Source organism: Callospermophilus lateralis, chromosome 9 (assembly GCF_048772815.1).
Source record: "Callospermophilus lateralis isolate mCalLat2 chromosome 9, mCalLat2.hap1, whole genome shotgun sequence".
Classification (NCBI taxonomy): domain Eukaryota; kingdom Metazoa; phylum Chordata; class Mammalia; order Rodentia; family Sciuridae; genus Callospermophilus; species Callospermophilus lateralis.
This window is the reverse complement of record NC_135313.1, coordinates 71,737,853-71,759,364: the sequence shown is the minus strand read 5'-3', so window position 1 is coordinate 71,759,364 and position 21,512 is coordinate 71,737,853.

Below are 21,512 nucleotides of genomic sequence, written 5' to 3'. Positions count from 1 at the left end.
CTCTTGGCATTATTTCCTGAGCTTTAGGGGTCCTGTTGAGAAAGTCATTGCCTGATCCTATATGCTAGGATGTTTACTCTATGTTTTCTTCTAGTAGTTGCAAGTTTCTGGTCTAATTCCTAGGTCTTTGATCTATTTTGAGTTGGCTTTGTGTAGGGCGAGAGATAAGATACACAACAGTGTCTTATTAATCTATAAAGAAAAATAAGATTGTATTATTTGCAGGAAAATGGATGGAAATTCAGAACATTATGTTAAATGAAATAAACCAAATTCAGAAGGTCAAGGGTAGTATGTTTCATCTTATGTGTGGAAATCGAGAGGAAAAATGACCAAAAAAATGTTGTGGGGGGCAGATTTTATGAAAATTGAAGGGAATTCAGTAGAGGGAAAGGACCATGGAGGGGGAGAAGAGAAGAGGAAAGGAAATACTATGGAATGATACTGGCCAGATAGTATTGTTATATGACATTGTAATCATTTCTTTTTATCATATATCTTTGTTAAAACATGTCAATATATAGAAGAGATATCTAGAAATGGTCTTTTCCAGTCCAAAGTGTGCGTATCATATAATTTTGAGGTACTGCTGAATTGCAGTCTACTTCTAATGTATGAATACCTAGCATCCTACATTCTTGGCTCTGAAAAATATTTTAAGTGTTCGTCTATCTAAAGGTCAAAGATTTATCTTTTAATTTCTATTTGAATATTTTTCACATTTTTCTGGCTATTCTCAATTATTTGAATTTGTATTATATTATCTTTTCCTCACGAAATCTTTAGATATTAAGGTTGCTATCTTTTCATGTGTGTGTTAAGAAAGTTCTTGGGCTGGGGGTGTGACTCAAAGATGTTGTGTCCGCCGAAAACTGAAAAATAAATATTAAAAATTCTCTCTCTCTCTCTCTCTCTCTCTCTCTCTTTAAAAAAAAAGAAAGAAAGTTCTTGATGAGGTTGACAATTGTCTTTTAACTTGGCTTTTTGACATTTATCGCACAGAAATTCTGAACTTTTAAGTATTCTAATCTGCTGAAACTTTCCTTTATGACTTCTGAATGTTTTGAATCCCTAGGAAGGTCTTACCCACCTCAGGATTATAAATATATTCTTCTTCATTTTCTATACTTGTTACCCACCAGTCTTACCGGCCTGGATTTGAATCCCCAATTGGCTGAATGTGAATCTACAAGTTTCTTGAAAAGCTGTGGACACCACCTAAGTAGGACTCTTCAGAGTCAAATGACAATGTGTGGTGCACAACATCCCTACTTTATCATAATTCATCACTAAAATCTTGTGGCTTTTTAAGTGTGGTATGCCTAGAAACAGCAACTGAGACAATGACATTCCCATTAAATGCATGGTTGGTATCAATGGGTTCCTCTCCAGATCAGCAAAGGGAGCTCTCTCCATGTGACTCTCTCCTGGTTTGAGTTATTACAATAATCCCAAAATTAATAATGATGATGATGATGAAGTTGATGACAACTAACCTTACCTAGTTCTTACTGTGTAGCAGCCATATGATGTCCCATCTCATTGAATCCTTATAGCAAACTTATTATAGAGACATTACTACTACTATGGCCATCAGCATCTACCGACATTTTCTGAAGATGCCACAACTAGTAAACAGCATAACCAGAAATCTGACCCCAGAAGGATTGTGTCGTATAACTTGAGCATTAATCCAGATAAGTAGATTTGAAAGTTGATATGGAAAGCAAAATATTTTGGGGGTGGGCTAGGAAAAAAATCAGCAACAAAAGTACTAAAAGAATCAAGTCGTTAACAAAAACAACTTAGAAAAGAAAACCAACTTTGTAAATATGAAACAAAATCAGCAACCTCTAAAAATAGATGATAAATTTTACTCCATAAACAATGAAAATCTTTTTCATTGCAAAAGTGACCAAGAATCCAAGTGACAAATGACAAATTCTGGCAGGTGGGTGGACATGTAACTAATATTACTGATAAATGACCAGTAGCCCTAAATGTGAGAACTTCACTGATCTTACACAACTATAGTCCAAGTCCTAGAATCAATTTGGGAAGAAATAGAGATAAATCTTAATAGGAAAAAAAATACAAATAATTCTTAAACATATAAACTATTATTTAGCTTCACTAAGAATTTAAAAATGTAGAAAACATAATCATAACTAGGAACCATTTTCATTTACCACTTGGCCATAAGACAAAAAGAGAGAGAGAGAGAGAGAGAGAGAGAGAGAGAGAGAGAGAGAGAGACACTACGTTGCAAGCTTGGAAGAAGTGCTCTCTTACCCAGTGCTGAATAAAGAATACATTGTTACAAGCTTTATATTCAAGAGGTCTAACACTTGACATTTTCCAAAATAAAGTTGCACAGCTTCTTTGGTCCAACATTTTGCACTCAACAACGATGTTACACATATATGATCACCTGTGGAAATGACATACGTATAAGGACATTCACTTTATTTTGATAGTAAAGGTAGGAAACAACTTAATAAAGAAGTACTTAATATTTAATAGGCTATACAAATTATACCATGAGCTGGGAGGAAGTTTAACTTAGTGATAGAACACTTGCCTAATATGCAGGAGGCCCCAGGTTCAATCCCCAGCATTTCAAAAAAAAAAAAAATTTACTCTATATCCATACAAGGAAATAGCTCATAGTTTAAAAAAGAATATAACAGCTTAAACAGATTGATCTATTAAATTAAAGAGCCAGATAGAAAGATATGTAGGTATTATGGTTGCATACGAGGGCAGGAATTTTGTATGCATACACACAGAAAATCTCTGGAAGGTTTTTTGAAACCTAAAGAAATTGAGTGTTTAGGAAATACAAGTAAAAGGGAAATTTGGTTTTTACTATAGAGCCATAAGTACCTTCTAAATTTTAAATCAAGTATAGGTGTTATCTATTAAAATTATAATTATTTATTAAATTGAGAAGTCTACAAGGATAGTTTCACCAGGGATCAATTTTTCATAGGGGAAAAAAATGTCAAGAACTTCAATATCTGTCAATAAAGTAGTTATTTTTTAAAAGATGATTCATGAAATAATGAATAGTTGAAAAAAATAATCCTTATACATTACTGTTTACTTTTAAGGTTAATAAAATAGTTTACCATCCAATAAGCATAATTTAATCCCAATGTTTATAAAACAAAAAGAATATGGGTATGCAGATGCCCACTAGTAGATATATGTTTATGGAAGAGATCCTGAAAGTTCACATACTACCGACACCTGAGAAGTAGAGGGGGGAGTGTGTATTCACTGACTTTATTCACTTCTCTGTTTGAATTTTACAAGATCATATACTACACTCATGACTAAAAATATGTACTGCTCATAATTTAAGTCATCTGGACCTTCACTGAGAAGTTAGGGACTTATTAGTTATATAATATTATTTTGTTATTTTTGCCTGAGTTTCCCAGAGATACACATTTTCTACTTTAGGTACCCAATATATTCAAACATTAGGAAATGCATATAAAATAACATAAATATTTACTTTATACCACATATTAAATTTTATATACTGAAATTAATCTACAGTCAATATTTAGACCTTAATGAAAAGAACTGTTTGATCATGAGTTTAAAATAAAAGGCACTTAAGGATTGAGTCTAAAAACAACAATTGGGATTTCGATGTAAGAAAACAGCCTCAATTCTTACTCAGAACTTTTTTCTATGTATTTATTCTTTTGAAGCCCTCTGTCAGGCCAATTTACAGATGGTCTGGTGAGCCACAGGAAAATAACCCTGCTTAACTCATGAATCATAAACAGTTACTCTAAATAGTTATTAATGCAACTTCTCAAGGCATCTGCCTTAACCCAAGGGAATATTTTACCCATAAGTTTGAATCTTGCTCAAAAGCAAAATAGGTAGATTGATGCCCTGCTTATAAGTGAAACTGCCTCATAATGAAGTCCTCTGGGTACTTCATAATCTAAATTCCTCACTACAGAGAAAGATTAAAATTAATTCATTCAAACTGAATTCCGTTCTGTAATTAACAGAGCTTATAGGAGGGATTTTGTTCTGTGGTTTTTGCAAGTGAACATTACTGAGCACTCTCAAATACTAGAAGACCTTCACCTCCGTATTTTTTTAAGCATGTCAGCTACTTAATGGGCACATGTTTTCCATGTGTGCTTTAGTGTACTTGAATGCTTAGTTGTATTCAACAGATATTAATCAAAAATGAATGTTTGGTTTCTTACAGAAATTGCTTACTTGCATATGTCATGGGTGGGAATGGAGCCTTCTAAGGGCAGATGAAGGCAAATCAAGTTCAGAGTTAACCAAGCACTGTCCAGCTTTGGTCCAGGAATGTGGACATTTAAATTTGTTGGTATTAGAGACTAAGAATATATGCTGCAGTATATCTTAACGTCACTCATTTATGAATGACATTAAGTCAATAAGTGTAAGAATACTGGATGATAGACCTTCCAACTTAAGGACAATGGAGATAAACAGGCTTCCCTGAAAGGTGAAAGCTGGATGACTGTCCAATGCCACCTATGAAATATCCAGGTTGATAGGGCCTCACAGGTTTCAATGTACGTAAAACTCCTCCGATTTTCACATTCTGACTTTATTCGATAGACAAAGATCTCCAATAAGCATTTCATTTATAGAAGAGTGTACATCTTCCATTTCTACCTTTTTTCCCTTATGAAGTGGACATTCTGGTGAAGAGTGTGTTACTTAGAAAACAAGGCACAAAGTATAGTATTGGATCACTAAATGGGAGTCAGAACATGAATTCTGGGGGCTGGGGTTGTGGCTCAGTGGTAGAGTGCTTACCTACCAAATGTGAGGCACTGGGTTTGATCCTTAGAACCCCATAAAAATAGATAAATAAAATAAAGGTATTGTGTCCATATACAACTAAAGCTATTTTTAAAAAAAGAAAATAAAAGAAACATGAATTCAGATTAAAACTCTTTTAAGAATTAGTGAGTACCACAGGAAAGTCAGTTCTTCTATATAAAGCCTCCGTTCTCTCATTTATAAATTTAAATACTAAAATTAAAATTGCCCTCAGATCTCAATAGGTCTAAGATGATACAGAATAATGCTTAAGAGACTATCCTCAGTGATAGGTATGAAAACTTGGGTGTATTATTAACTTCTTGCCTTACTTTCATTGGGAAAATAATAATATTACCTACCTTATTGGGTTACTGGGAGTTATCAATGAATTAATATGTATGAAGAGTTTAGCACATCTCAATAGTAATTATGGCAATGAAGTTGATGATTTTATGGACTGAGTTCTATGAGAGGAGATGAGGTAAGAAAATATTTAGATAGTCTACAAACTCTGTAAAATCCTAGAAAGATATAAACTGTGATTAAACATAGTGATCAAAGGAGAAATTCACTTGAAAACCTTTGTAATGTATGTTTCATGTGTCTTTATAATTTTTATTAATTTATTTATTTTATAGGTATATATGAGAGCAGGATGCATTTTGATTCATTGTACACAATTGCAGCACAACTTTTTATTACTCTGGTTGTACACGATGTAGCATCACACCATATGTGCAGTCATACATGTACCTAAGGTAACGATTTCCATCTCATTTCACCGTCTTTCCTCCTCCCATTCACCCTTCTCTCCCTCCCTTCACTTTACCCAATCTGAAGTTCCTCCATTCTTCTCATGTCTTTATTATTTTTAAGGCAACTTGTGCCTTAGACAACTCATCATTGGGTAAATAAATCTCAAATTTTATTAACTGTTTTGAATACCAAATTACACTAAATTTAAATATTTTATTTCAAGTGTAGGCATTGAACAACAACCAAATATAAGTTTTATTAGAAACGGACTCATTGAAAGTGATGACAAATACATTATACCTTGCCTTGTCCTTATCCAATTTTGTCTCTCACCATTGACCCGGAGATGGATTTTTCTCAGTCATTTGTTCAGAAAATAGTAGTTTTTGAAAAGTGGCTCATTCAAGTAGGTTGCAAAACCATGAGGCCAGCAGGCAGAACATGTAAATGCAAGTGAAGAGATCTGCATTGGGTTAAGTGTGGGTGTAGCTCAGTGGTAGGACATTTACAGAGCATTTTCAAGGGTCTGGGTTCAATTTCCTGTGCTAGAGAGAGAGACTGAAAGAGATATCTGTGTTATGGCTTGGATATTAGGTGTCTCCAAAAAGCTCCTGTTAATGAAGAAACATTCAGAGGTAAAGTGATTTGATTATGAGAACTGTAAGCTAATCAGTCCATCCTGATTTGAATGGACTGGGTAATAACTGTAGGCAGGAAGGGTGTGGCTGGAGGAGGTGGGTCCTTGAGGGTGAGTCCTGGGAGGGTGCATCTTCCCTGTGGCTCCTTCCCCTTTCTCTTTCTCTCTGATTCCTGACCCCATTATGAGCTGAGAATCTTTTCCCCACTGGGTCCTTCCACTTAGATGTTCTGCCTCACCTCACGGGCCCAAGGAATAGAATCAGCTGCATGTGGACTGAGACCTCTGAAACCTTGAGCCCCAAATAAACTTCTCCTCCTCTAAGTTGTTCTTGCCAGGTGTTTTGGTCACAGCATCACAAAAGCTGATTAAAACATCTGCATTGTGTTTCTTGCTCTCTTCATTTTGCCTTACTCAGCTATCTTTGATCAAGATTCTTAATTTTTCTCTTTCTAAATAAGGTATTCTTAAAAGCTACACAAATACTATATACCCCTATCCTACATCATTCAAAGAAAACCAAAAGTTAGAGTCGAGATCTCATCTTTGGGTTCGATACACTTTTCTTGAGATACTGAACATATTGCTGTTGTTCAAAATGTCCAAATGTCAAAATGAAGTCTTCTCAATACACTTTTACTTCCTCTTCTTTTCTCCCCCCTCAAGACAGAGCCACCTTGAACATTATTTTGCAAATCCACACTCAGAAATACTTAGCTGCATAGTCCTGTCATAGACAATACTTCACATATCAGTGAAACAACCATATACCACCCAGAAGTGAAAGTTCTACATTTTCTACACTCTCTCAGTTCAGATGAACAGAACCAGGCCTTACCAAAATTATTAATAAGGTATTTTTAGAAATCTAATCTCTTCTTTTGAGCAATAGCTAATGATAAACAGATTTTTTTTATTTTTAATTTTCTGTAACCAACAAGCAGATACCCTACCATGTTAAATTTTTGCAAGATCTAAGAATACATTGGTTTAAAGAGAGGGCCTAAATTGTTTTCCTGCAAATAAAGTACATGTCCTTCATTGGTATATTCAGTAAATTCTATTTTGGGTGCTCAGAGTGAGCCTCACTTTTACTTATTGGATTGATGTTATTTTTCAAAAATTGAGATTCTTGAATTAGTGGGCTGTTGTAGCTAATGAGCACATTTGTCATCACCATATGGTTATTTAGTCATCTCCGTAGGTCTATTATGTCTGTCATGAAGTATAAACATGTAAAGAGCAAAGGCTGTGCCTAAACTAATTCACACAGGCCGTATAGCAAGTACACTCTTAATGCCAAGCAAAAGCAATACAAGGGATTGAGAAAAAAGAAAAGAAGAAAGAACTCAAGTTTGTAATGAAAAACAAAATCCATATCTTCCCATTTGGCACAAAATCCCATGAGAGCAAAAAACGGTGTCTCATTTGCCTTTGTTACCTCAACATCAAATATAGAGCTTGGCATATTCCATATTCATCACATTACTTGTTGACAATAGGTAGATAAATGAGGGTTTTTCAGCCTACTCATAAAACAGTGCAGCACAGTGTGCTGCCTAGAAGACCTCCCTCTGTAAATCCAGCCTCCTCATCTGTAAATTGTATGGAATACTCCCTGTCCCACAAGGTGATGGAAAGCAGTGACTGAAGGAAGCAATGACACAGGACTGGACCACAGAAGGTACACCGGGGCTGTCTGCAGAAATGGAAATGACATACTTTAAATGAGTCAATAGGCAAGGAAGGAGCACCAATTTCCCCATTCACAAAGTGTCTTCAGATCAGAACAGCCTGCTTAAAGAGGAAGGGGTGAACTTTTCTTCTATATGGAAAAAAATTTATAGCTAATCACCATCCCTGAGATTCATTCAAACACTAAAAACAGCAAAGGATCTTCACAAGAGCATCTTGCAACGGTCTAGAATCTTACATCTATGATTGCCCCCTACATCACGTGTTCCTGAGTCATGAGGCATGGAGTCATTCAGGGGCACTAGGGAGCCCAAATGAAGTTGAGCACTGGAAACCCCCTTGGGTCTACATCTCCAGTCCCACCAAGCCGAGAGACTCCTTCAATGAAGCCACACAACCAGTTCCCATATTTCAAGAGCCTGAAGTTTCACTATTGGATATTCCAAATCTCTTTTTCTCTTTTTTATTTACTTTTAATTTTTATTTTAACCGATCCATTTGAACCTGCATCAAGGAAATAGCAAAAGGAAATAAAATTATGTCAATCAAAGTTATTGTTTTTAGTTGTAGAAATTAGTTTAGTAAGGGCAGAAAAAGGTGACATCAAAACCATGGTTTTTAAATTTTTGCTATCCCCTGTCAGCATTTGTGAATTGAGAATGAGTGGGACTATTATTCTTAGGTTCTAAAACATACAAAGTGTACTTTTACCCAAATTAATAATGTAATAAATTTAGAGTGTTCTTTCCTCTTTGATAAAGGAATCTGAGACCAAGGTTAGCGAAATAAATGTCTTGACCAAACCATCAGCCACAAAAACAGACAAACAAAACCAACTTCCTACGTCTTCCTCCCATGACAAAAGGTTATGGTGATGCAGCTGGTGATGAGATTTATTCAATTTTCCAAGTTGACACACTGGGTCTGCTCATTTACCATCACAACAAAGCACTCTGCGTCCTTGACTTTAGGTTTTATTTTGGATTGTTTTGGTAGAATAAACATCTATTGCTCTAAGGAGGGAAATCATGTGCTCTTGGAGACATTCATTGCCTTACCACCTAAGTAAAGTTACAGAGCATTCCACAGCCCCGTACTGGTATTTACATGGAAGCTGTGCTTGATGGCAATCAACTTTCTTGTGTTCTACACAATCATACTGTTCTACCACTCAATATGATTCTTGTAGGATTCCAGGAATTGTCCCCCATGTGATGTCTTGAGAATAATAAAAAAATAAAAAATAAAAATTTTCAAAGCCTCGTTTTGCACAACTTAAAAAAATATTTTAGAGGCATCAAAACAAAATTATGGATGTGAAATAACTGTTTTTAAAAATTCATCTCATCTTTCCTCCACCCCCAAGCTGTTAGTACCAACTGCAGCTTTTTGAGAGAAGCAATCAGAAACCACAGGGTGGACACAGAGAGAGGGAGTATTTTTGTCGTTGCGATAAAATGGAGCACTGTGGCGTGTAATGAAACAGCATCTGCTCTGACTGGCACTGCTAATCTCCCATAGACACTCTCAGGGTTGACCTCCTTCGTAGGCAAAGCACATGACTGCCTACTAGTGTGGTTTGGGGGATAAAGAGTCTCTTTGTCCCACAAATATTTACCCTGTCAGTTTTCATAGCCCTAAGATTCCCTTATCAAGGTTCTCTTATTGGGGGTTAAGATGTATGGCTTGTTAGCATAGTGATTCTCTGGGAACCCATACGTGGTAGGTCATCATGCAATATTTCTACATGTCCTAGAGACAATACATTTTCAAACTGGGTTCTATTGGGGGTTTCTCCTCATTCTTCAGAGACTCCTAGATTAGCAATTCTCCAAATTTTATGCATACACGTATCTCCTGGGATCTTATGAATATAAAGATTATGATTCAGTAGGTCCAGGGTAGGGTTCAAGATTTCTGTATTCATAAAGAATTCCTTCATGTTGATACTGCTGGTCCACAGACCACACATGAGTTGCAGGCTCCTAGACTCTTTCCAAAGTCTCCTAGATTGGGAACTTAAGACTGATAACCAGCTAGTTTTACTATAAAGGACCAGCTTATAAATATTTTAGATTTGTGGGCCATTACCTGTGTTGCAACCACTCAACTCTGCCATCATACCAAGAAAGTATCCATAAACATTATGCAATTAAGTAGACATGGCTGTATTACAATAAAGTTTTATTTACAAACCAGGAAGCAGACCACATTTGGTCCACAGATCATAGCGTGTTGACCCCTGTGCTAACTAAGACTAATAAAGGAAAGAAAAATGTATTCAGAACCCAACCAAGGAAGTAACCAGGAAGCAAACTCTGGGTTTAAATACACTCAAGGAAATTTTGGTATCCCCATTAGAAGCTGAACCCGGTGCCTTAGACAGACAACACATAAAAGGTGGAGGTATGAGAGCACCAGTCATTTATTCCACATTACAATTTTACATATAACTTGCTTTGTACTCATCTTGGGTTTTCCCTAGAAGAATAAGGATCCCAGGAATAAGACAGGAACAAGGAAAGTTTATATTCTTCAAGTTCTTGCTCATATACTAGCCTTTTGTCATGCAGAGAAAGCACACTAACATTTTTTTCAGCTATCAGAGAAGAAAAGATATCCCTAAAGCCCAGTGCAAGGTCTATTGTAAAAGTAAGGCAGGTACCTCTGCTTTGTCTTGCTAACTGTCAAATCCACTGTATCTATCTACCCTACTCGCAAGTTGACATTCTACTCAGCGTTCCTGTATGTCCAAATTCATTTCGTTACTAATCAAATTTTACTGGGAATCCATATTGTAACTGGAATAAGTGGAATTCCTGGGGAAAAAATGAATGAGACGTTCTTGATCCATGCTCCAAGAGTTTATGGTATAGTCTTCAGATAAATAATTAGTTCTGCATCAATGTGACAAGAACTATGAGTGCAGAAATACTGGTGCTCTGAGTGATGATAGAACAGAGATATAAAGGTACCTAACTGTGACCTGAAGAGAGGGTAGCCACTGAGCCAGGGTTGAGAGAAGATGAAAGTGACCCAGGAGGGGAAGAGTATGGGCAATAATCTGCAAGCAAAAGAAGGAGTGTCAGAAGAACTTAAAGGTGTTTAGTGAGACGGAAGCAGAGGGCAAGAGGGCAAGGTGAGAGATGAGGCCAAGAGAGTATGAAAAATCCAGACCATTGAAAGTCCTTATAAATAGGATAACCACAAAGTCCTTCAACAAATCCAGAACATATTTGAGAGTGAAAGGAGGGACTATTAATAATTATGTTGAAATAATATGCATAAACTGAGACTATTCCAGGAAAATGGGACATATGGTCAGCCTACTTACAATCTATATGAAGGAGGTAGGTCTTTATACAGAGGGCCATGGGAATCTATTAAATATTTAGGGTGAGTGGTGACGTGTCTAGATTTATGCATAAAAATGATCATTCTGGCTGCATTATAGCAACAGCGGGAGCAGGAAAATCACTAGAAGTACTATAATATCTAAGTGAGAGATGATGGTACTGTAATATCCAAGTGAGAGATGATGGTGACCTCCAATAGGTACTGACAACTGATATGGGAAAATTGGATGGAGTTAAGAACTACTTGGGACTTGGGACAGGAGGACTTGGTTATTGATTAGGTTGGTTGATTGTGGGTGGTAAAGAGAAAGAGGACAGGGAGTCAAGAATGAATCCCAGACCTCTACCCTGAGCAAGTTGTTCACAGTAGTACCATTCAAGAAGGTTGGGAAGCAAAGGAGTTGTTTTAGATATGACAGATTTTAATAACCAGTACAGTTTTGTTTATATTAAGTTTGAGAGGTTATGAAACATCCAGGTGGAAATAACAATAGGCAATGGTTAGAGAGAGATTTGAGAACATTTGAGAGCAAATGAGAAAAGATTAGACTGGAGATTTGATTGGATAATCATTGCCTATTTGGTACTTGAGACCCCTATTGCCCATGGAAAGTGTGCAGTATGAGAAGAGAGAACTGCCCAAGAGAGCAGGTGTGAATTTCACAGGCCCTAGTCTACAGCATGCAAAAAAAAAAAAAAATGTTAACTTCCTTTATTTTGGAAGAACTTGCATCCTAATTTTATAGTATCTCAAATAAGGTCCTTGGTTGAGTAAATTCTTTTCCTAAAACTTACTATTTTATTTATTATTTTTTATAGTATTTATTTATTTATTTGTTTTACTTCATATAAAAATTGAACACTGTTAATAAGTTGGTAAGTAAGAATAACAATTTATTTTATTTATTTATTTTAGTTTTCGGCGGACACAACATCTTTGTTTGTACGTGGTGCTGAGGATAGAACCCGGGCCGCACGCATGCCAGGTGAGGAGCGTGCTACCGCTTAAGCCACATCCCCAGCCCAGTAAGAATAGCAATTTAAATTGTGGAAATTTATTTATTTCCTACACTAGATATTTTCTTTTTTTTTCTGGCTTTCCATATTTTTTTTAATTTATATATGACCAGATATTTAAATAGTCTGGCATCTAGCTGGCTTTTGATTGTGCCTCTAATTCTAACAGATATCCAGACTGTATAGGATTCCCAGCAGTGAACACAGCCATGATTAAATGAAAACACATCTTGGAGTTAGAAATTCCTAAATGAGACAGTGATTTAAAATGGATTTTCTTAGTGAATTCTTAGCAAAATGAGGCAAAGGGTTGATTCTGAGACTGTAGGGAGAAGGTCAGGAACTTTTCTTGGATTAGATTGGCTAATCTCTCTTAAATGTTCCCCAAACAATATCAATTTCATTCCATCACATCATTTGCAGCTGGTACTATTTGCTTACCATCTTCCCACTGGAATGTATGCCCTTTGATAGCAGAGACCGTATGGTGTTCCAGGTTGCAGCCCAGTGCCATCTGTAGTGCCTGATAGGTAATAGATTCCTTGAATATTTTTGAATTAATAAAGAATGAATGGAAGAGAAGGAGATAATTATGGTATTTTCCTCTCCATTGTTCTTCCTGATATGCCTTCATTAAACTTGTCCTTGTTGCTTTTGGATAAGAGTACCTTCACTAATTCAAGGGGTCTTTGGACATAGAGCATTGTGCTGGTCTCCTATTTTGGTCATAACACCTTGTATCAGGATCTCTGAAAACTTTCATTTGGACAGAAAAAAAAATCAACCACTTAAAAGAGAAGTGCTTATTAACATTTATTAAGTGTTACTCTGAAAGAAACACCATAAACAACAAAAGTACTTCTCTGTTTTATCAGCAATGCTAAATCTTGGCAAAGAAACAAGAGAAGAATGGAAATAAGGGAAAGGAAAAGGGAGTAAGGAGGCTCAAAGTAGATTACTAACATCAAAAAATTAATTATCAGTAGTTTCTCATTGCAGAAATGTAGATTCTAAGAGGTTAACAGATTTGCTAAAGAAATAATCAGGGCAATTTAACTTAGGGATGAGGAGTCAGAGAATAGAATTTATAATTTTCATTCTTCATGCATGAAGAACTTCTCTTCAAAAATGAATAGAATAAGCCAGGTGTGGGGGTGCAGGCCTGTAATCCCAACAGCTGAGAAGGATTGTAAGTTCAGAACCAGCCTCATCAATTTAGCGAGGCCCTAAGAAACTTATGAGACCCTGTCTCTAAATAAAATATTTTAAAAAGTGGGGGATATGGCTAAGTGGGCACTTTACCACTGGACAGAAAAATGGACAGAATAAGGGCTGGTGGTGTAGCTCAGTGGCAGAGTTCTTGGCTACCATGTGCAAGGCCCTGGGTTCAATCCCCAGTCATCCATCCATCCATCCATCAATCAATAAAAGAATGAATAGAAATAAGACCTATGTTTGACATGGAAACATCTGAGTGTCTGCCTTGACAAATTCCTTATATTAAATCACATGCAAGAATTGACAGACTTCCCATTGACTGGGTAACAGATGACAGATTCTGGAGGCAATTAAAATAGCAATTTACTAGGTAATGAACACTAGAACATGAAATGGAAACAGCAGCTGTGATATTGCTGCTAAAGAATTTGTCCTACCTTTTTATTTACTGATTACTCACATTTCAAAAGAGAAAGATGAATCCAAAGTAGAGTCATCTTTCCATATCTATGGGTTCCACATCTCCTGATTCAACCAAACAAGGGTAGAAAACATTTGAAAAGAAATTGTGTCTGCACTGAATACATACATATATTTTTTCTTGCCATTATTCCCTAAAAAAGTGCAGCATAACAGCTATTTACATAGCATTTACATTAGATTAGGTATTATAAGTACTCTGGAGATGATTTAAAGCATATAGAAGGATATGCATAGATTATATGCAAATACTACTCCATTTTACATAAGGGACTTGAGCATCGTGGATGTTGGTATTCACATGAGGTTGCAAAAGCAATCCCTCATGGATATGAAGGGATAACTGTACTTCAGTCCACCCCATCAGCTAGCTTCATTCCAAACAGTCTTTCCAAACCAACAGAGTAGGGTCCTTTGATGTGCTGACAGGGTCAGTCTTCCCACAGAGATAACCTCACTGGTAGAGGTTAAGTACTTTCCCTTCCAAAAATAATTCCCCCAAATTCTTTAGAGGTCTTAAGACACCCATCACGTGTTCAGTTTTATAAGGAACTGTTTAAGAAAACAGTTCAAATAAGACAAAGTAGTTGTTGAAACATATACTGATCAAATAAACAAATATAGTAACAAATAAATAGATGACTGAAGAACTGAATGCATGAATGATAAATTAAAATATGTAGTGGCCAGAGTAAAGATAGTTAAGTCAGAATTTTAATTGTCCCAAGATCCATTTTACCCTTCTTCCTGTGCACATGGTCAAGAAGCTAGACAATATGCTCTCCAGTCTCCACAGTGAGACTTATACCACTTCCAGGCCATTTTTAACTTAATTTTTTACTTTCCTCTTACCTTGAGCTGAAACTTTGACACAACAGCAACTCTGCTTCAACTAGGAAGGTAAATACCTTACCTTAGGGACTGGTAGAACTGCAGTGAGAAGAAACACAGATCCCTGAATGTCCTCATGAGGCAGAGTTTCCTAACCAAATTAGACATTATATGAAGGGGAAGAAATTAATATCTTATTTAATCTACTGTATTGCAGGGATCTCTTTATTATACTTGCTGAGACTTTATAATTAATACATTAAACAAAAGCATCAATGAACACAAGGAAGGAGCTGAGGAGGATTAAAAACAGCCTTAATCTTCTTCCCAAGCAGTCACCTTTCTAAGGAAGGTCTAAAAATAAATTATTGCAGTCATTTCTTCCCTATGATATAAAACATTTTGAGGGATTTTGAAAAATCAATAGTATTTTTTTGTGAGAGACTTTATATAGGGATTGTGTTAGTCAGCTTTTAATCACTATAACAAAATACCAGAGATAATCAACTTATAAAGAGGGGAAGTTTATTTTGGCCCACAGTTTTGGAGATTCTAGCCCATGTTGCTTAGCTTTCTTGGTTTGAGTCTGTGGCCAGGCAGCATATCATGACAGGAGCACATGGTGAAGTAAAACCACTTGCCTTGTGGATATGTAGATAGAAAGTGAAAGAGGGAGAGAGGGACATGGAAGAAAAGACCAGATTCCTACAATTCCCTTCAAGATCATAGCCCACTGACCTAAAGACCTCCACTTAGGCCCGCCTTTTAAGGGTTCCACCATCTCCCAATTCCGCCACCCTAGTTTCAAGATTTTGACGTTAGAAAATTGGGAAAGTAATTTTACCAAATTCAGAAATTGGGAAAGGAAGGCAGCCAGTTTTGGAACAAAGTAATAAATAGAGTTTTTCAAATGTTAAGTTTATGAGTTTTTTAAAAATTTTTTAATGAGGAAAGCATTCTGGGTGTTAGGGTCTGTAAACAAGTCAAGATGGTGCCTGGCATTTTGCCAGAGGGAGTGGTTTGTGAAGTAACGCCAGCGAGCCATTAAGTGTGGAGATTCCTTATTGGTTGACTGCTGTATCTAGTTTATGTTAATTAAGATAAGCTGTGTGGAATGTATGTATACCCCTCCTGTCCTACAATAAACGGCTCCCACTCCTGCTGTATCAACCTTCACAAGTTGTTCGTCACCCCCGGTTATTTTGCTGCAGCCAGACTGCGGCATCTGGGGTTGATTTCCTTGGAGGAACATTTAGTTAAAAAGTATCTTTTCCACAGGACTTTATACACCAAAATGCAAGAGGAATTTCAAATGGAGAGTCACAGCCTACTATCTAAACAGTTGCTCCCAGAGATCTCCTCAGAAAACTGAGCTTGATGTCCTCTTCCTATATGCTACAACCTCTATTAAGGTTCAAAGAAGAAAAGTAGGGCCTGACTGTGAAAGTTGTTGGAATGATTTCAGTACAGACATAATTCAGAAGACGACTGTAAAAATTCAAGAGTCTGGCTAAAAGAGAGCTATCACTTTACAAAGATTGGGCTCCAGGAAACAGGGAATCCTGAGCTAAAAACTAAGGAAAATAATGCTCCTTGGTGGCCCAGCAATCAGTGTTTTAAAACACTGGTTAAAGATGACCTCAAAACTTTGTGAGATGGTGGGAAGGGCTGAAGGAAGAGGAGGAGAGGGAGGAGCTGACAGTTGTTGAGTGCGTTCTACATGCCAAGAATATCAAGTTAAATATAGGTTAACTCATTTTATCCTGACAGTCACCCTAGGAAAGAGAGCCTACTGGTATTCCATATTGCAGAAGAAGAAATGAAGACACAACAAATCATCTAGACTTACATTAAAATCTAGGTTGATTGGCTCCAGAACTCTACTTTCTACCACTCTACCCTACAGTCTCCTTTTGAGTTCAAATGTATGCACCATGTATCATGTTGTCATTGCACTGAGAAACATGGGTTTGCAGGTCAGGTCTTCATGCTTCTGCCTCTGGATTGCTACAGAAGGTTTCTAATTGATTGCTCTATTTCCAGTCTTGCCCTCCACTGAATTCTAGCACATGTTTCCAAACTACTATTTTGTTTCACTCATCCATATCCACCCATTAGCAGTTTTAATCTTCTGGAGGACAAGAAAGAATTTGTCTTGTTTTTCCCTCCACAAACCAGCAGAATACTTGGCTCTTTGTAAATATGTGATCAACATTTGGCAAATAAATTAATTCCCATAGGTGAATCAGGGGGAAATTATAAAACCAACAGCATTTAGTCAACCCTGCAAGTCCTGTCTCAACTATCACCTTTTCTGGGTAGTAATCCCTAAATCCTCATGCAGGATACATCTCTTCTTCCCCTCTGGTTGTGGGTCACGGGAGCATTATTATACTGAAGTTTTGGAGGAATGGTTGCTATATTTCTGACAGCCTTACAGTCTAACACACCTGGCTTATACTAAGTGCTCAATACATATTTAATTACTGAAAGTAGGAAACCACTCTGGGAGGTGCTTGGAAACTTTGTGTTACTTCATATATAAAGTAGCATCCTTAAACTGATTGAGTGGCAACTAGAACTAACAAATGCATATCAAGATTAGGCAATGGCTGATTGCTAATTAGCAGTCTCCTGTAATAAACCTGGCACTTATCTAGTTTCTAAGCACAAATTCTTTCCCCTGCCCAAATCTCACAGGTGACTTTTTAAACCATTGACATAATCTTTTCAGTGTATTTCTCCATTTGTCCCCCAAACCCTACTCTCACCCATAAACAATAACCTTAAGGAGTTTTTTTTTTTTTAAACATATGTCTCATTTCAATTCCTGCAAAATTTGATAGAGTCAAACATTTTATAATTCTGATTTCCTGGTTCCATGCAGCAGTCTAAACATTTGTGTTTAGATTTGAGTTCTGGGTATTTCCTTAGACTGTTCAACTAAATGCCCTTGGAAGAGGTACTGGGTGGTATATCTGGTACTATGTTCAAACCTCTGGCTGACCTTTTGAACTGATTACAGGTCCCCTCCCTGCAGGGTCTGAATCCTTCTCAACACATTGCTCAAGACAGTCACTATTAAACAATCAGATAAGGCCTAAGCAATGTTCCTAAAGCTCAAGATTTATCTGCTCGCACCACCAGCCTATTTCCAATGTTTTCCAATCACTGCCCTGTCTCTCTCTTTCATTCATATGTCCCAGAATCACCTAAAAACCCTGAAGAGGTAAAGTTGCTATACTTATCAGTGTTCTTCCTTATCCCAGGACCTTGAAGATTTCCCTGTCCATTCAGTTCTTATCGGTTTCAAGGACTTTATTATGAACTACTTGCTTTCTTCCTCTTTCCGATTTCTTAAAATATTTCTGACATGGGATTCAGAAGTAAAGATTCTTAACTCAGGTTACAAGGTCTTACAAATTAGTGAAATTACCTATGCTTCTACATTTCCAGGGTGGAAAAACTGTGAAGGCTCAGAAACAGATTGGAGAATATAAAGAAAAGAAACCAATCCTGAAGAATCCAGAAAGAATCCTGAAGTCATATTAAACATATATAACTCTCTCAATTAGCACATTATCATGGTGAGTGCCAGATTTGTTCAGAGTAACTATTGGAACTGGATGGCCAAGTAGTAACATCAAGAGCTAGGCAATGGGATAATTCCTATATAAGATGTATAATACTTCCAAAATCCAGCCCTCATTCCTATAGTGACCCTTACTATAAACACCTGAAACTCAAGAAACAGACATTTTTTTATTTGCTGATATAACTTAAGATAAATGCATCCACACTTGTTGCCCTCACCAGTGTACTTTTTCACTGAGAAACTGCTCTTCCCTTATCCCATGTTATTAAGACCAATCATCTTCCGGTCCCTCATGACTGACCCTCAAAGTAGGCAGCCAATCTCTCCCAGACATTTTTTATATCTGGATGCTAAGAAAAACTGTATGGGCTACATAAGACTGAAATTAACCACAATTCCCCTACATAGAGAAAGTCTCACTTAAATACCAAGCTAACATAGTAGAAAACAGACCTAAGAGAAAAATGCCTCCTGACATCTGAGGCTCTAGGTATACTAATACCTTACCTGTTGTACCATTAGTAGTTTAAGACGGATTTTTGTCACCAGAAGAAATCTGATAAATGTATATTTGTGTATATAACATTATGGGTTTGTTTCTTTTTAACTTTGCAGGATTGGAGATTGATTCTAGGGTCTTGACATGCTAGGCAAACATTCTAACACTGAGAAACATCCCCAGTATAAATACATATGGAATATTATCTTGAAATCTAGGAGCCTAAACTGTGCAATAAAATATGGACATCAGAGTTGCTACTGTTTTCCAACTTGTTATATCTAAACCATTCACCCGAGTTGCCACTATCTAAGGTCAAAGGATGAGCTAAAAAGCCAAAGCAAGAACCCCTTTAGTTAATGCCTTTCCTCTTTGATGGCACTGTTTCCTGAATACATCTTCTATGTTATTTTCAAAACCATTAACATCCCTCCCAGTAACACACATGTATCCTTCTGCATTATACTTGTAGTTGTAATTAATGTCTTTCTCCCTGGCTATAGTGTAAGACCCTTAAAGAAAGAAACTCTGTTTCACACTTGTTTGGGTCCCTTGGAGCTCAAAGGAGAAGATCTGTCTCAACAGTATTCTCTTGGGATTTTTTGAGTTGTTATGTGAAGTATTGATTTTCCAAAGCAGATTGCTGAAGTGATTCATTGTGATTCTGGAGTTTCATTAGAGGCAGCAACTGCAAAGCAATCACTAAAACAGATTCTGGGTGAAAAATAGTTTGTTGTCGTTGAATGTGGGCTCAAGCCTACAATTCTGTAGACTCAGCTTCTTCCAACTTAGCACAGTCCCTGGTTAAATGTGCTAGGCAATTGTTCACTTATTTACTTCTATGTTGCACAGCTAGAATAACTTTGGGGATTGAAGCATTCTGGTGAATGGCAATGGCTAACTTGAAATCCTTTCATGTTTCACTCATTGCTAAAAAATTTTTTCAGAAATGTGTGAGTTTCCACTTTATCAAGTAAAAATAGAGCATGATTTCATGTTTATTTGGTACAATCTATTTTATTGTCTTGAGGTTATCATTGGGAATATTAATTCTGTTTGTCATTTAGACATAGAAAGTATGTTTTTTCAGCCCCCCAATACATATGGGAATATAATTTTAATTAAATTCCTGAGAAGACTGTTACCATTGAATTTGTTTACTTTACCCAGAAACTGAATGCACTGGGAAATGTCAAATCAGCTGGAGGATTTGCAGTTCTATTATACCGTATTGGGATGGAGTGAAAATTCATGAATGAAGTTTTCTTTTATGTGCTATACTAACTGTTCAATGTTTTGTAACCCCTCCGTAAGCCAGAGTTGACACACGAAGAGACACAAATGCTTTTATAGTATACACACACGGAGGGACCTGAATTTTTTAAGGCACAAGGAGCAGTGGAAATGCCAGTAGACTTAATTTGGTCAATATCTATATTTGTTAGACTGCAAGGAAGAGCAGATCTTCAAGTGTATGTTTACATTCCATGAAAAAAGAGATTTGGAAAAAGATACCACAAAAAAGAACAGAAGAGATCCCAGCCACAAATTTTTGGAAGCTGGAAAACAGATGGGTAGCTTAGCAGACCCAAGAAACTGAATCCTAAACTGGCAGGAATGAGAACTGAGAAACAACTCATTTTACACTGTAGAACCCCCAAAGACTCGGGAATTGCTGGCACCAGGTACCTCTAGAGGCATGACAGTAGGTTAAAAGAGGGTGATTGGTTGTAAGGCTATTTAAGACGTACTTAGCACCCAAGATTCCCTCACCCTCTTGGCAGAAGACTTGAGTTCTTTCCCTGGAGAAGGTAAACTAGGTAGTCTCTGGCACAACTGTCAGACACAACTAACAGAAGGTGTCTTAACCCTAAAAGATAAGAGAATGTATAAAAAAATGTGTGTGTTAAATGTGACCCTCCCTAGCTTTTGCTCCAGTTGGATTCCTTAGCATTGGCAGACTGGCATATGCCCTCTAGGTCAAAATTGTATGAATTTTCTCTAAGGAATATGATGAGCCAAAAAGAAAAGTCTTCAAGATAATGATGTTGGAAGCTCCTTAATTAAATGGCTCACCCATGCACAGAGAGCTTTCAATTAGCTTTTCAGGGCCCATTCTAACATATAATCAGCAAACATCTGGCAGACAATTCTAAGATGAAGGCAAAAGTCAAAGCTAACAAGACAAGGATAAAATGTAGGAGAAACAAAGAATTTATTTTCATGAAAAAGGAAATCTAGAAAACAACACTGAGCTATAATTAATATCCTGAGAATTCAAAGACAAATATCGCAACCATTGAACATGAACAGGAATGTGTGTGTGTGCACGTGAGTGTGTGTGTGTGTGTGTGTATATATATATATATATATATATATATATATATATATATATATATATATATACATACATACATACATGTATTCAGAAACAACACACAAAAATCCTTTGGAAATTTAAATGGTAGGAAAAATGAAAATTCAAAAGCATCCGAAGATAAAGTTAAGAAAATCTTAGCAAAAAGTAGGGCAATACAACATAATATGGAAATAAGGGAGAAAACATAAGAAGATTTCAGGAAAAGCCCA